This window comes from Acomys russatus, chromosome 2 (assembly GCF_903995435.1).
Source record: "Acomys russatus chromosome 2, mAcoRus1.1, whole genome shotgun sequence".
Classification (NCBI taxonomy): domain Eukaryota; kingdom Metazoa; phylum Chordata; class Mammalia; order Rodentia; family Muridae; genus Acomys; species Acomys russatus.
In genome coordinates, this window is record NC_067138.1 from 90,624,481 (window position 1) to 90,641,013 (window position 16,533).

At 38.1% G+C, this 16,533-nt stretch overlaps 1 protein-coding gene across 7 annotated transcripts in view; it reads right to left on the minus strand.

Moving 5' to 3' along the window:
* The window catches only part of Bnc2 (basonuclin 2), a 413,267-nt gene that overhangs the window by 149,849 nt on the left and 246,885 nt on the right, over nt 1-16,533 (minus strand). The gene's annotated exons all lie outside the window — the stretch shown is intronic.

The window sequence follows — 16,533 nt, forward strand, 5'->3', positions numbered from 1 at the left end:
TTGGTTATAAAATTCTTCCACACAGAACGTAAAGGTATGCCTACCTTTAGGGCTATAGGGGTTTACAATCTGGTTTTAAAATTAAGAAGGATGTCAGTGGGCAGACACAGACCACATCCCCAAAGGCCTTATATGGTTATAAATATCCACCCAAACAACTCCCCCCCTTTTTTTTTACCAACCTAAAAATCTCTAAATAATTCTGATGAGACTATTCCTAAGGTTATTTTATCTGCATTTATACAAAGACATGAATCAGAGGTTGAATAGATAACAAGAATGAGTTACAATTAGTAACTAGTGATGATTATACAGATTATAAACGCTAATGGTTCACAGCTTGCTCAGCTATAACACAAATGCCACTATGCTCATAATGTACAAGTAATAGCAACTACTAAGAAATGAAGTTTCTCCCCAGCAACACTATTTAAAAAGTTAATGAAAAATTATAGCAAAATATATGTATATATTATGTGGTAGTAGCATAACTTCAAAATTAAAAATTAAAAATGTCCCTTATATATACCTAATTTTTTCATGTCATACAAAGAAATGGCAGATATCAAGTGACCACCTTGCTGTACCTGTGCAATCAGAAAATCTTTTTCTCTTTTCAACAGAAAACACATTATTCAATCAAATGATTCCCCAGATCATTTGAAAATAGTCTGCCAGACTTTTCATGAAGAGACTATGTCATTAGTTTATACAGTAAACAATTTGAGAAACTCAAAATGCTATATGATTCAAAGATGATTAAGTTTTAAAAAAGAAAAATTATGAATAAAGGAAATATATCATGTCACTGGTAAAGTTGACCTTAGAACACCTGCTCCTGTCAAAAATCAAGAGAAGACAGGCGTGGTGGTGCACATTCCTAATCCCAGCACTCAGGAGGCAGAGGCAGGCGGATCGCTGTGAGTTTGAGGCCAGCCTGGTCTACAAAGCGAGTCTAGGACAGCCAAGGCTACACAGAGAAACCCTGTCTCAAAAAACAAAACAAAACAAAACAAACCAAGAGATAAAACCTCACTTAAAATTTTCTCTTTCAAAAATATTGCCCTCTATCAACAGGTAGATAAATATGGTATATTCCTTCAATGAAATATTACTTGCCCATAAAAAGTGATACATGCTAAAGCCTAAACGGAGCTGGAAAGCATTACGTTAAGCTGAAAAAGCAAGACTGCCCTAACGATATTGCATGATTCCATTCACATGAGTGTCCAAAGCAGGGAACTACACAGACAGTACACTGATGGTTGCCTAAGGCTTGCAGTGGGGGTGGGGTGGAGTCATAACTAAAACATGTAGAGTTACATTTTTGGGTGATAAAAATGCTTACAAAATGAAGTACTGATTATTGTACAAAATTGAGAATGCACAAAACACACTAAGGCAAATATTTAAATGGATGGAAGGCATGGGGTATGAAAAACACGTCAATAAAGTAAATCATAAACAGACACAGGGTATCTTGCACCATTACTATTTTCAGTGGCACTAAATCATTAATTCTGTAAGACTGTCTTTACAGAAAACACAGGATAGCACAGCATCAGTCTTCCTTCAGTACAACTTTGCCGTGTAAATACTAAATTAGTTAATGCTCAGAAGGTAAACAAAGGAATTTCACTGCTGCCTAAGTTTAGAAACATTTTTCTTTCAAAATATTAAAACCTAATGTATCTATTTTAGAAACATCTATTTTAGGACACCTTTTAAAAGTTGGCTGTGGATCTCTCAATTATAATGCTCCGCAATAGTAATATCAAGGTTCTAAAGACTTTGAAGAGTATCTGCTTCTAAATGAAAGTGGTGAATTTTGTCATGCACAGGCCCAGAGCATTGCTTGATTTACTGTGATAGAAAAATTACTTCAGTCCTGAAACAAACCAAATATAGGAGGAGGAAGCAAAGAGAAAACCCCCTAAACTCATGGGTGTATCATTATACATGACTGGGAATATTCCTGTGACTGTATGAATACCTAAACAGGGAGAAAGAGACACATGGAGGCATATAAATCTTCAGACACGGATCCAACGAGCATCTGTAGTCATTACCTCACGATCATAGCCTACCATCAATCGACACGAGGAAGACCCCGTTTAAATAATTTAAGAGTTCAGAGTAAAAATCAACAGCGGGATATAGCCAATTATATAAGGAAAATACTTCTGCTTCCATGGCATCAAAGCAGGCTGGCTTTTGAATGTGGACGTGCTTCCCCCCAATTAAATCAGGTCAATAGTAATACAAACTATTTTGTTAGATAATTAGTAATATTAGAGAAGCAGAAAATGAAAACGCATTTCAATTTGGGCAAAACATTTCCATTTCTTACCTAGCAGTTAACAATTCAGAAATCCTATTTATTGCTTGGATACTTGAAAGACTATCTAGGCAGCTGCCTCTTTGAATGGATACAGCTATCACCAAGATGAAAGCAAGAGGTAGCTTACTAACCACTGGCATAGCGACATCCTAACTATACTCAGCACTTGCCACAACATATAACTTTACATAAAGACCCAAAATGCTCCCATACCATCTGAATATTAATAATCCTCTCATTACACCTTTATGTTGAATCAGCAATTTTGTCTTCCATTGATAGACTTTTCATTCATTTCCACTAATGCAATTTGAAAGGTGGTAATGTGATTACACATCTCTGTGGCATTCATAAAAACAATTACTAATATGACAGGGAAGACATTAATAAGGAAGGGATTGGTAATTGTAATGTGATGTAAGAAGATCTATAAAGCTTTTAATACTTTATAAAAATCTACTCCCGACTCAGCAAGAAGCAGGACAGTAAGCAATCCATGTCCTGGTTTTACTAAAGCACCTTGGAATCCTGGCAAGAGCCTACAACTTACACAATGATGCTGTCCTTTGGTGAGGAGGCAGAGGCTTAGGGGTAATCCAAAAACTTTTGTACCAAATATAAGGCATCATTTCAATTCAATGCTATTATTCCTTCCCAAATGGCACACTAAGTTCTCCTTCCATAAAGGTGCCCAGAATTTCCAGGCTGAGGATAAGGCTCCAAGTTTTCATTTCTGACATGATATGAGAAAGCCCTGAGTTAATCCCCAGCATAACAGAAAGAGGGAGGAAGGGAGGGAAGGAAGGGAGGGAGGGGAGGAGGGAGGGAGGGGAGGAGGGAGGGAGGGAAGGTTCTACTAGATCCTTTCTTCAGTATAATGGATCTGGCTACACTATTTAAAAATTCCAAAACATTCTAATCAATCCATCTATCAAGCAAGAGAGGTGCACAATCTGACTAAATATACTCCCCTAGGTTTGCAAAAAGGCTCACTAGAGTGAACTGACAGGGGAACAAAGTTACTACATTTGGAATTTGTCCTATCGATGACAACGGCTACCCAGGACAGAGAGGCACACTTCAGGAGACCAAGAGTCCATGTTTGTGCGCTGCCATCAAGTTCGCACAATACTTTAAATACATTCTCATGTTTAATCACTAAAATCCCAGAAGTCAGACTCCTATTCAAGCAGAAGAAAAGAGTCCCTAAGAAGGTGGGACAGGCCCTAGCTAGTGAGCTGGATGATGTCCACATGGCCTGTGTTTGAAAAGACAGTAAAAGAAATTCACATTGCTACCCTACTTTCAGTAAGTTCCAATGAGAAGCTAACACTCTTTGGATGTGGACCAAGCCATAGAAAAGGGAAAAGGCCTATGCATGAAGATTTATGCAATTGGATATGTAGTTACCTTACATTAGAATTTTCTATCCACACTGGTATATATTATATAAAGAAAGTGACTCCAAACAGTGTTTGATGGAGTTTTAAATAATTATACCAAGACATTTCACACTGATAAACAGAGGCAAGATACTTTCAAGGACATGTGACTTATTCCAAATCATCGTATCCATCCTTATCTTGAGAATGCCCACTTGTAACAACACACAACAACACACATCTTGTTACTTTCTACTCTGTCTATGTTGGTACATCATAGTTACCCCATAAGGACAAGCTCCTTTGCTCACAATAGGAATCACAAAGAAGGATAATATGATGAACAGGCTATGTGCCTTTATATGTTATTAATGTTAGAGTCCCCAGGGTCTGTGCTAAGGCCTGTGGTGGATTCATCAGAGCTTTGTACAAATCAAGAACGGCACATCTCCATTTTCCCAGTAGTTGGAATCACTAAAATTACTGAAATGAAACCTCTCAGTAAAATGCATTTAAACACACACACACATGCACACACACATGAACATGAAGATAGTATTATTTTATTGAACATGAAGATAATATTATTTTATTGGTTTTTTTTCAAGTTCAAAGGACTATACAAATTCAATTACTTAGAAAAATTCCACAAATTTCTATGGAATCTATAAGCATCCAAGGTAAAAATGTACCCCACGAGTGTTTTAAAAAAACATTTTTCTCTTTTTGTCTTTTAAAGATTAGTTCATTTAAAAGTCAAAATGACTTATCTTTCTATAGAAATACAGCAATAAAACAGCCAGATAGCCGCTAAGAAGGCTCCAACGCTACTGAGTAAATTGAGAGACCTGTGTCATGGTTGCTGTGAACTATGAGCTAACTCTTGAAAATTAAGAAATAAGTAGAAAGCCTGGTGGAGAAAGAGTGTTCCAGAACAATGTTAATGTCATCTTGAGCACATGGCCTGGGTTCACGTACGTGTCAGCCGAATCAACATAATGGGCTATAACAGCTCTGAAGCAGCTAATATGGTCCACTGGGTCAATAATCCGTGAACTAAGGAGGATTTACTTGATAGACTATAAATGGCTCATAAGAACTCAAAAAAAATCACTCCATCAGATCAAAAATTCAATTTTCATATGGTGCCTTTCTACAAATTAGCCAAAAAGAAAGTAATGACTCTGAAGGACTTCAAGGTCTATCAGTCAAAAACTCATGTTTTAAAGGAGAATGTAGAAAAGGAAATAAAAATTAAATGCTTTTTTTTGTAGGGTGAACCAACATATTTAAGGTCAAACTACATCTTGAAGCAAGCTACCGCACAACAAGAACTGCTCAAGAGGCTTTGCCACCATCCTACAGGCCATTCGCGTTCGTACTACAAACAATAAAACATACATATGCATTTACCGTATCCCCTTCACGTTCCAAAGCTTTGTCACTGAGTAGATTTAAATACACAATTTTTAGAATGGCACCATCTCAAAGTGAAGATAAGTATTCTGGTTGTTGGCACACATTTTATCTCTGTTATGCAAGATCTACAGAGAGATCAGGAATGACATATGGATACTGGCTAACAGAACAAACAATAAAAAGCAAGCAGAACAAGCTACAAAGGGTAAGCCTGTGTGCAATACATACTCAGCCCTGAACAGGAAAGGAGCTTCTGTAGCCTCTGTTCCCTGATTAGCTCCCTTTCTCTCCGTCTAGACTGGAGACGTAGCAAGCAGGCTTTATTAAATTCCATTATATATTCACACTAGGTGATGGTAGCTTTAGATTAATTTTTTAAAAGTGAGTTATTTACCAAGTTCGTGGCTACAAAAAAAAAAAAAAAAAAAAAAAAAAAAAAAAAAAAAGAGCACAGAAAAATGTTCCAAAAATATAACAGACTTTAATTAAAATCCTTAGCTAGAAAAAAAAAAAAACTCCTGTCCTGGGAAAGAAAGTGTGATCTATCATCTCGCGCACTAAATGCCATTAGCCTCTCTTCATCACCAAGACAAGAAGGAATCACTTATTTTTCTTTTTTTTGAGAGTAACAGTGAATAAAATAATAGATGTTTTCACATCCAAGTAGATTACCTCCCGCCATAAGCACAGTCCTCTTTCACACAAGGGAAAGGAAAATTCCAATAATTCTGAAGTAGACAGATCAAACTTTTCTCTATAGCTGTAGCCATGTGCTATTATATGTAACTGCTTATTTTTAAAAAGAGCCTTATTGGTGCTCTCTGAAGGATTTTCTTTTATACATTGCTTTATCCTATAATTTTGTCCCTGTTGGGCACGCTGCCTAAATTTAAACACAAACAGTCAAGCAATGAAGAAACATTAACACATTTACTGTGAACAAAAACTCCCAGTTGTACAGTGAAATTTTAATACATTTCAACTTATCTCTTTTACTAATGGGGAGAGTACAAACCCTGCAGGAATTCGCTCTGCAAACTGGTAATTACAGTAGACTCACTTTTTTTTATAATGCATATGTATAGTCAGACACATACACAAAAACCTCCACTTCCCTTTTGATGTACATTACAATAGAAATGTTTTCAAGATTATGAAAATCTACAGCAAAATTCTGAAAGAATGCATTAATTCACAGAAAAGTGTTCTTTTTTGACTGTACGTGGACATAAGCAGACACACATCTAGATATGTACTTTGCACACCACACAGCATAAGCATTATATGTGTGCACTCTGTCATCTGCCCCTATAACCTCAGCATACAGAATAACTCTGGTCCTGTTGGTACAAAGCCAGTCCTGACTTTCACAGAGAGGTGATATTCCTTCCTTTCATGCCTGTGTTTCTAAGTTTGCCCTCTCCAGCTCCGGGGATTTAAGTCTCGGTTTTGAAGTATCATTAAGTAACTAAGCACTGCAAACCACAGTCTGCCTCAGTGCAGTATATCTGCTTCTGAGCGAACAGACTCTATGTGCCTGCCTGCACAAGCCTTGCACACTCGGGTAAGGACAAAAGTAGCTTAGATAATTAAATGGAGTGACTTCTGATACTATGCACATCACATGCTAGACACTGTATCATCTGTTAGATTTTTTATTTTATAACACCTTCTTAAGAAACTGAATCTGTTGGACTACCAAGAATATCAATTGATAATTTATTTGAACTTACATTTCTATATCGTATCATGCTGGGTGAGGGTATTACAGATTAAAACTTTCAAGTGTATAAAACTTTTGTAAAATTCTACAAATTCCAAGAAGTGTCTAAACCCTGTGACCAGGCATTACATACAAACCCCAGGCCTATGGATGGAAAAAGAGACTCCCAGCATGTGCTCCCATCATAACACACAAGTGCTGTCCCAGAATCTCTACCTGGCTTTTAAATTCATATGAGAATGATAAGAGAGCAAGTTCCTAGGCTTGGCTGAGGCAGAGTGAACTCACCATTGCAGCAAAGAGACAGCTCAAAGCAATGAAAGTGGGAACCTGCTCTAAGGCAGTGATAATCAACCCTTCTGGTAGTCACACAGCAGAGATCCTGCGTAGCAGATATTTATATTACCATTGATAACAGTAGCAAAATTACAGTTATGAAGTAGCAATGAAATAATTTTTTGGTTGGTAGACCACAGCATGAAGAGCTGTAGTAAGGGTTGAGAACCACTGCTCTAAAACCATGTGTCTATTTATTTTAGGCAATGCCAGTAACCAAGTCTAACCTGAGGTCTCCTTGCCACTGCAGAGAAAATGAGCTTCCCCTACAACCTTCCCATCGCTCTAGTCATGAAAAGTATTTGACTTCTCTGTGCCTAAAATCAAACCAACACAAAAAGAGACTTTTCTTTTTGTTTTTTAAACTTTACTTTATTAATTTATTCATATTACATCTCAATGGTTATCCCATCCCTTGTATCCTCCCAATCCCCCCTCCCTTCTATTTTCCCCTTACTCCCCTCCCCTATGACTGTGACTGAGGGGGATTTCCTCCACCTGTATATGCTCACAGGGTATCAAGTCTTTTCTTGGTAACCTGCTATCCTTCCTCTGAGTGCCACCAGGTCTCCCCATCCAGAGGGTGGGGTCAAATATGGGAGACTTTTCTAAGGTCAAGAACCAGGGACTTGTGCCACTACAAACAATAAATATACAGTGAACTCAAGAAAGACCTGCTTCTCTTATTTGGAAATTAAATAGAACACTTGTGAATATTTATATAAGCCAAACACACACACACACACACACACACACACACACACACACACACACACACACACACACTGGCTTGCATGCACACATGCAGGAACATATGCACCATTCCAATGTTATTTTCTTAGCATTGAGACACATCTTCCAGATGGTATGCTTCAAAAAAATAGTCAAGTAGTAAGTGGGACTTTCCATCATAATTTTCTTTTGGAGAACTGATATACTAACAAATTCTGTTGTTTTTTTTTTTAATGCGACCATCAACAAATAAATTTTATACTTAGGATACACAACATTCATCTATCATATATATTTTTCCAATTATTATTTCCTTAAGATGGATATTTTTACAGTTGACTTTTTCCTTTGACTATAAATTCTGGCTCAAAAATGAATGAATTAACAATAAAAGTATAACTACATGAAAAAAATATGAAACCAATGTCTTTTTTACAACTTAAAATCATACTGTACAGTCACTAAATACTAATAACAGCATCATTCAAAAGGATGTAGCTTACCTTGGACCAAGCATGATTTCTTCATCTAGTCTATATCTGAAAGAGTGTTAGAAGTTGTAATAAAACGAAACAATAAACTTCTGCCCCTCCACCAAACAAAAAATGAAGGCAATGAGATCTGAATTAAGAGTAACGTCAAGGGTGCTCAAGTAATTAGAAATGCTGTCATAATTGGCACTATCAATTTATTAACTTTCTTGAGATCAAAAGGAAAGTAGTAGAAATGCAGTCCTCTTTCCACTGCTTCAAGGAACAGAGTTGTGAACAAGACCTACATATAGTGGCCTGTTGTGGAAAACATAGACCCTCCAACACCTTTTCTAAAAGTACAGTTTTCTCAGTATCTCATTTAGTAAAAGAACAGGAGAGCTTGAAATAATTTATTTGAATTCTTTGCATAAAAGATAAAATCCTCCCAAACTGTCTGTTTTTTTAAAGTAGAAAAAGATCAATTGGCAGATTGTTACTGACTCATGGAAAATTACACACACACACACACACACACACACACACACACACACACAGGCACACACACACAGACACACACACACACACACACACACAGAGAGAGAGAGAGAGAGAGAGAGAGAGAGAGAGAGAGAGAGAGAGAGAGAGAGAGAGATGATCAATGCTTCCATCCACATGCACCTTTCTAAATGGGTTTTTGCTTCCTCTGTATGACTACTGACCCACGTGCAGTACCATGTGGGATGAGCAAACACATACTAATCACCTGTCGGAGTCTATGAGTGATTAAAACAAAGAGTAAGCACAGCCAGCGAAGTGTGAATGAATTTCTCGTCTACTTGAGTTCAAGAAGCCTGATGCATTCAAGAAACCCGGACCTGGACGCCATTGTCTATTTTAAACAACCCAAGGATGTGTGTGAATAGACACTGCTGTTCACGAGAACGGACATGGCTTGATTTCCACAAAGTCCTTCCCAGTTTCTAAGACGGCCATTTCCCATCCCATTCATACAGTTAGCATGCTTTACTTGAGTGAACCACAAACGGGTCTGTAAAGTACGATTCAGTTTGTTTTCTCTGAAACCCTATCCACATGTCTGTAGAGCTTGCAGAAAGCATGCTTTAATACTTTGTTTACTTTTAAATGCTGTGCTATCATTTGAATTCTAAAATACTTTACCTGTGTTCGAATTACTCAGCACTGAGGCACAGCTACAAGACAGCGTACTTCAGACAATAGTCAAGAAGAAACAACACCACTTTACCCGGGCACTTGCTCATTGTAATTTTCTATTACAGAACTGAGGTACTAACAAAATTCTGTTTTGTTTTTTTTTTAAATGCCTCCATCAACAATTAACAAATTTTAGAACTACGGCACACAAGATTCATCTAACCTGTATTCTGCCTGCCAAAATATGAATCCAGTATTTATCCATATGAAAAGAAGTTTTGATTCTGTTTGTCAAAATAAAAATTTCTCCCATCATCAATTTGTCTGATATTTTAAAGGTTGATGATGAGAGTGAAGAATCTCTCAGTGCTGGAAGCAACCAGTGTCACATGGCAGTGTTGTCAGCTAGTCAAGTCACAGTGTGAGTTTATTATACCAAGCTTATACTTTAAAACTCTGTCCACAGGTGGTGGGTACTTAGCTCTTTTGTCTGAGAAAGTAAAACATAGACAGGAAGCATTAGAAATGTAAAATGTGTGTGCTCATAATAATTCCTTTGATATAAAACTGTGTCTTGCACTAATCTGGGATCACAGAAAATAGTGATGGTATACTTTTTATTTTTTAAACATTTCAGCTGGGCTGAGAGAGCCCATGAATTAACTGTGAGATTTGCGCATGAACTTTTGAGAAAACAAGGCTTTGTACAACGGTCTCTTCTTTAACAGGGAGCCTGGTCCTCTTCTTTAAACAAAGCAAAACACTTACTAAATATAAAGAGAACTGGCATATGTCACAATCATTTCCCATGCCTTCTGGATACACAGAGGTCAAAGACCACAATCAATGAATCAGGGCTCTGCCAGCACTTACACAACTCCAAGAAGATGCTTCTCCCATCAGCGTTTTCACTCTAGGTTTTCACTTGCCTCATATACCCTGGCCCTGGCCCTGAAAATGGCTTATACCATCATGGTACACAAGAGACATAGGACGACCCTCAGCACAGAAGAAAACATAAATACAAGATGCTTTACTTAAGGAGTGAAAGGAAGTCCCAAATGAGTGCTCCTTTGGACACCGTGGGGGAAGTAAGCAGTTTCCTGAGGAAGTTTTCCTTAGGGTTTCTGAGGGAAAGAGTAGAGCGTCTTACAGGGAGCTGAGCTCCAAGCCAACTGAAGCAGGATCCCACTCTATACTCCTGAGACTGGAACTGATGGAGAGGAGAGAGGAAGCCAGGGGGGACAGGGACTAGGTACCTAAATGGCTATCCATTTTCATTTTTAAATGGATGCAGGGAAAAGAGATAAATGATTAATATGACTAATCAATTCCCACAGTAACTCCCTTCCTCCCAACTGCCACTACTCACCAGATTTTCAATATGCATTTAAGAAAGTATGGAGTTGCCTACAACTGCCAATGGCAACAGGCAAATTCTGTAAATGCTAAGATAACTTACAGGAAAAGTGCCCAGCATGGCTGACAGAGCTAACTATCCAGTGTGTGTCCCTTCCCTCTTGTCTATACACAAGTATGGGAACGCGTGCAGCAGCCAGAGTTCTGACAAGCTTACAATGCCTAAGGAAAGAGCTAACCTGCTTTCCCACCCTCTGTCACTCCAAACCCTGGTAGCAGCAACTCAAACCTTACTCCTAACCCTATGAAAACAAAGTAGGTTCTCTGCCTAATTTACAGGAATTACAACTATATTGGGTCTGATGGCTCCCAGACTCATTTTAAAAAGACTAATATGCCCTCTTCTGGTTCCTGGCTTAAGGGGAAAAAAGAAGGGAAAAAATAGGCTAGTCTTTCAGATGGGAAAAATTTGAGTTAAATCTTCTGCTTATTTACGACTCATAATTGTATTTTCGTAAGGGGAAAGACTCACAGCTAAGTATTAATATTTCAAGAGTCCACATTATGCAAGGTGGAACTATATCTGATAACACAGTGATCTGGGAAAAGGCTCACAACAGACTTTTCACAAGTCAGCAAACAATGCAGAAGATGATGCAATTTGCATGAACAAGGGTTGAAGAAAGAGAATCAGATCAGCCACCAGCAAAGTCTGAGCAGTCATCCCCTTGGTGCCACACACCCCTTCAGAGTGCCCCACTCTACCCACTCAGACCTGCCTTCACAGCTCAGGCCGACAGCAATGCCAATTAGTGTCAGCTGTGATGGGATTTTAGAGACATGGACCTTTGTCTTAGAGGAAGTGGGCTGCAACCACCAACTTACTACAGTACAGAGGCAACCTAACAACCCATTAGGTGGAAATGACTTTTCAGCCACTTCCTCCAGGGACGACTTCAGAAACTGATGGCTTAGGCAGATGGGGACATTTTTACATTTCTATATTAACTGCCTCCAGGAAGAGGGATTTTTTTTTAAAATCATTTGATGCTGCCAGGTCCTCATTTCGTCTGCTTTGCTCTCTATGGTATTCTTTCATATTATTATGTATATGATGTGATCTTGAAAACACTAAGGTAAATATTGTAGAGATGGAGGGATTCATCTCACTGTGAGGACAAAAGTATCTGATGGATGACCCAAAGAGATCTTCAGAAGTCAATAAAATCCAAAAAAAAAAAAAAAAAAAATCATCCTAGAATACTGCTCTAAGTAAGATTCTGTGGCATGAAGATATTGCTGCCTCCCTTGCATGCGTACAATTGTCAAATTAGTATCAGGTTAAGCAAATATTATTAGGAAGCTAAGCAACTCTGTTCCTCCAGCCAGGAAGAGGTGAAGTCGGGTACTGTGCATAGGAATGTCTACAGCCCTGTTGAAAAGATAGGGTAAGAAGTTTTCAGTGGGCGTCAGGTCCTGCTGTACGGGATGCTACCATGCTAAAACTAGAGCAACTTCTACTCAGCCCTCGTAGAACACTAATGCTACATGAGAAGGTGTGATGCAGGTGAAAAGTAAGCTTGTCAATGTAAATTTTATAAGGTTTATTAAATGTTCCCAAAGCAAATCTGTTTACCACTCAGCAGTCAGGTTTGTCACTTGACACAAAAAAAGTGTCACATTTTATTTTTGTGTAGAGTTATTTAGTTGGTGAGTATGATCTTGAAGGATCAAGCATACATGTCCATAAGATATCAGTTATCAGGTCAAAGGTCATAATAAAAGGAGCAATTACAGCATTCCTCCTAGTCTACAACAGCAAGGACAGAATTAGTAAGTACAGAAGACTGGGCAGACTGTCAAATCTGCAATACCAAGAGATTTTCCTTTAGTATTAAGTTTATGTGAGCTTCATAATTAACATCCCAAAGCCACTGTTAATACTTCTGCTCATGACCCCAGATGAATTATTGTTTTTTTATGTTTTTATTTAGGTCTGCTTTCAAACCTTTATCAAGTACTACCACACTACCAATGAGGTATTTTATAGAAGAGTTTCTGTCATAGTCCTTATTACTAGCATGTCTAGAAAGTATCTCTCATGCTCACACATATATTTAATATTCTGAAAGTACTGTAAAGGTAGGCAATGGCTCGATAACAACAAATCCCTAAAGCTCATGTAAAAAGCCAGGTATAGCATGGAGACACACACACACACACACACACACACACACACACACACACACACACCTATAACCCTAGCATGTATAGGTTGAAAGAAAGGATCACCAGGCCTTGCATCCAGCTCAACTAGAGACCCTGTGTCAGGGGCATAGGAAGATTAGAGGAAGTTACCCACTACCCTCCTGTAGCCTCTGAATGCTTACACTGGTGTGTGTGCGCACACACACACCCATACACACACAAAATGTTATGAAAGAGAGCAAATTTTGATTTACATTTACAAGGTCAATACTTTGAATTTTGTTTAGAAATACTTTTTAAATAAAAACTTTGAAATACCTTGAATTCAAAGAAAATTTCATCTATTTTATAACTATAAGTAATTTTTAATTAAAAGGATATTATAGTGGTGATAGCTATAAAACTTTGTAAGTATCCTAAAGGCCACCGAGGCACAAACTTTAAAGCAGTTTAAGTGGTAAGTTTTATATGAAGTGAATTAATCATATCTCAATAAAAAAAACAGAGCTTGACAAGCAAAAGACAAAAAAAGTATTCTGGATGTCAGTCTGTTTTTATGTGTTTGTTTTGGTAAACTAACAGGCTATTGCTCCTTCCTAGGATCAGGACTACTCTCTTTCCTAGGAAGAACAAAGTACGAACTTTGGTAAAGTCGGCATCTTTTTCAGTGTCACCTGAACTACCTTGTCAGTCTCATAAGAGAACAAGTAATTATCTCAAAATCGTATGACACTTGAACTGCTTTTGCGAAACACAATAAAATGCATTACGTGAAAAGAATGCAACAGCCATAAATAGTAAGGAGAATGAAAAGAAGAAATGTCTACACCAAGGTTTAGTCTCATTTATGTATTTATTTATTTTCATGCATTATCTATTGCCTGCAGAATTAGCGTACTAATGTTGGCCGAGTTGTTCGACTTTGACATGTAACACTCACTGAATTAAATACTCACTCACTTCCGATTCAAATTACTAGAGGGTATCTTGCTATCACTAGCTCAGTTATACTGTAAAAGAGAGGAGAGAGGGGAGGACCCACTTTCTCAGGCAGAGGCAGTTGTTTTAGCTCTCAGTGTAACCCAGTCTCATCTCTAGCTGATCCTGTTATATAATCTCTCAGTTGTGAACCCTTTATGCCTCCTAACTGCTAGGGGTAACAAAAACTACACGTTTTCCTCTCAAGGAGAAGTTTCTTTTGCTGTCAGAGAAGAAACCCAAAGTTGAAGTGCACAAAGAACGAAATATATGAAAATAAGAAGTTATGTCGATTATGAAGAAAACTAGAGCCATGAAAACCTGTCTGTGTAAACCTGGAGGATATTTATTATACTTGATGATCTGGTCTCAACCTGTCAAGAACTCCTCTGAAACGTCATCTATCTGAAATTCCGAAATATCCACCACTAGAACAGAAAGAAGTGAAGGCCTGCACTTTCATCCATCAAGGGGCAGATGTTAAGCCATTAACATACATTTCAAACAATGCATCAGAGGAATATTTTGGAGAACAAAAGTCCAAGAAAGTAGAAATAATTTTAAGGTGATTAATTTTAAAAGTTAATAGAAGAGAGTTCACTCCAGCAGAGATGGTGTCAAATAGGGAAAAGGGGAAAGGGGGAAATAAAACTGCTTATTACAAGAAGTGGCTCATAACCTCAAAAGGAAAAAATAAATAAAAGAAAGTTGAGATGGAGAATGTAACTAAGAAACGTAGATGAGTGATGTTTCCAGAAGGTGCCATTTCAAAGGAGCATGGAGCACTTCGCACTTGGAGAGTCATCTGTGGCCATTTCAGTTTTGCAATCCTCTTAGAAACAAGCTCAGACGCCAACAACACAGGCATTTGATAAAGGCTGCACTTCAGGGCGAATAAAGATTTTTGCATCTTCACAAAATAAATTTACAAAGCTAAAATAACCCCTTGGGTTTTTTTACGTTACCAGTTTTATTAAAAATACACAGAAACGAAGAATTCTACTTGACACTTACACAGTGGGCCAAGATGTTCACATATGTGCCCAGGCACTCACATTCCCAGACGCAGCCCCTGAAGTCCGTCTGAAATCCCAGGGAGTTTCCCTGCGATGTCTAGGCAAGCTAGTGTTCCACATGGAAAGGCCCTGATGTTCCAGTCACAAGCTCTGAAGACCTAATTCATTCATTAGCAAAATTAAGCCTTTTTAGAAACACAAAACAAAAGAACTCTGTTTCCTGTCGATGAGTCACGTGTGTAGAATTGTTTTTAAATCCCTAAATCAATATTCCTAGGACACCTAGATTTAGTCTGTGGTTACTGTCTACTTTCTGCTATCCAGTCCATGCCTCGTGGCATGAGCTGGCCGCCTTATCTGTAGAGACCACAAAGCAATGTTCACTTGGAGCAAAACAAAACAAACAAAAACAAAACAACAACAACAAAAAGTCTGGAGACAATTAATTCACACTAGAAGAAGGCAGGCCACAAAAGCATGGAAAGCTGTGATTAACTAAATTAGCCTCAACTCCCATTATGAGCAGAGAAAGCTTCCTCCTGTGCTATTTCTCTTTTCTAAGACACTCTATTCCTCACTTATAACACCTACTTTCACACATAACTATCCCGTTCATGAGAGGGAGTTTGTACAAAAAGCCAAGGAGAATCCCAGACACAGAGTAAATGAGAAACCAAGCCTTTGTGATGACTTTTAATCTTTATTTTAAATAAGACTGGAATAACATTTCTAAATATGAACAATATATACTTGGAGATACGACGTTTATACATTGTGGTGTATTCTCAGAACTTAATGTATGATAAGCTGGTTCAGCAAGGACACTTAAAGAGGGCTCAGGAAACAAAAATTGAAGTAGGACTTCCAAGGCTGTCATCTACATGTTGTTACTCACTAGCATGTGAACTTGAGATCAAACTCTATTTCAATTTTCTGTTATCATGTGCAAGACTTTTAACATGCCCTAGGTTTTCTCTTGATTTCTTTATGTAATTTATTGTGCTCCCTGGAGGTCACACCTTCCTCAACTTCATTTCTTTCTTTTTTTTTTTTTTAAATGTTATTTTTGTTTTATGTGCATTGGTGTTTTGCCTGTACGTATGTCTGTGTGAGGGTGAGTTACAGACTGTTGTGGGCTGCCATGTGGGTGCTGGGAATTGAACGTAGGTCCTCTAGAATAGCACTCAGTGCTCTTAACTGCTAAGCCATCTCTCTAGCCCCCCAACCTACACTCTTATCTCCTGTACAAGAAAGAGACTTGGGAACTGTTTTCTTTGGTACCTGGAACACAGTAGCAGTTGAACCCAGATGTTTGAATGAGATGGGACAGACCAGGCACACCTAGCTCTGCTCAAGGCTGGCAGGTAGTGAATACCCAAGGGGCCTTTCAGAA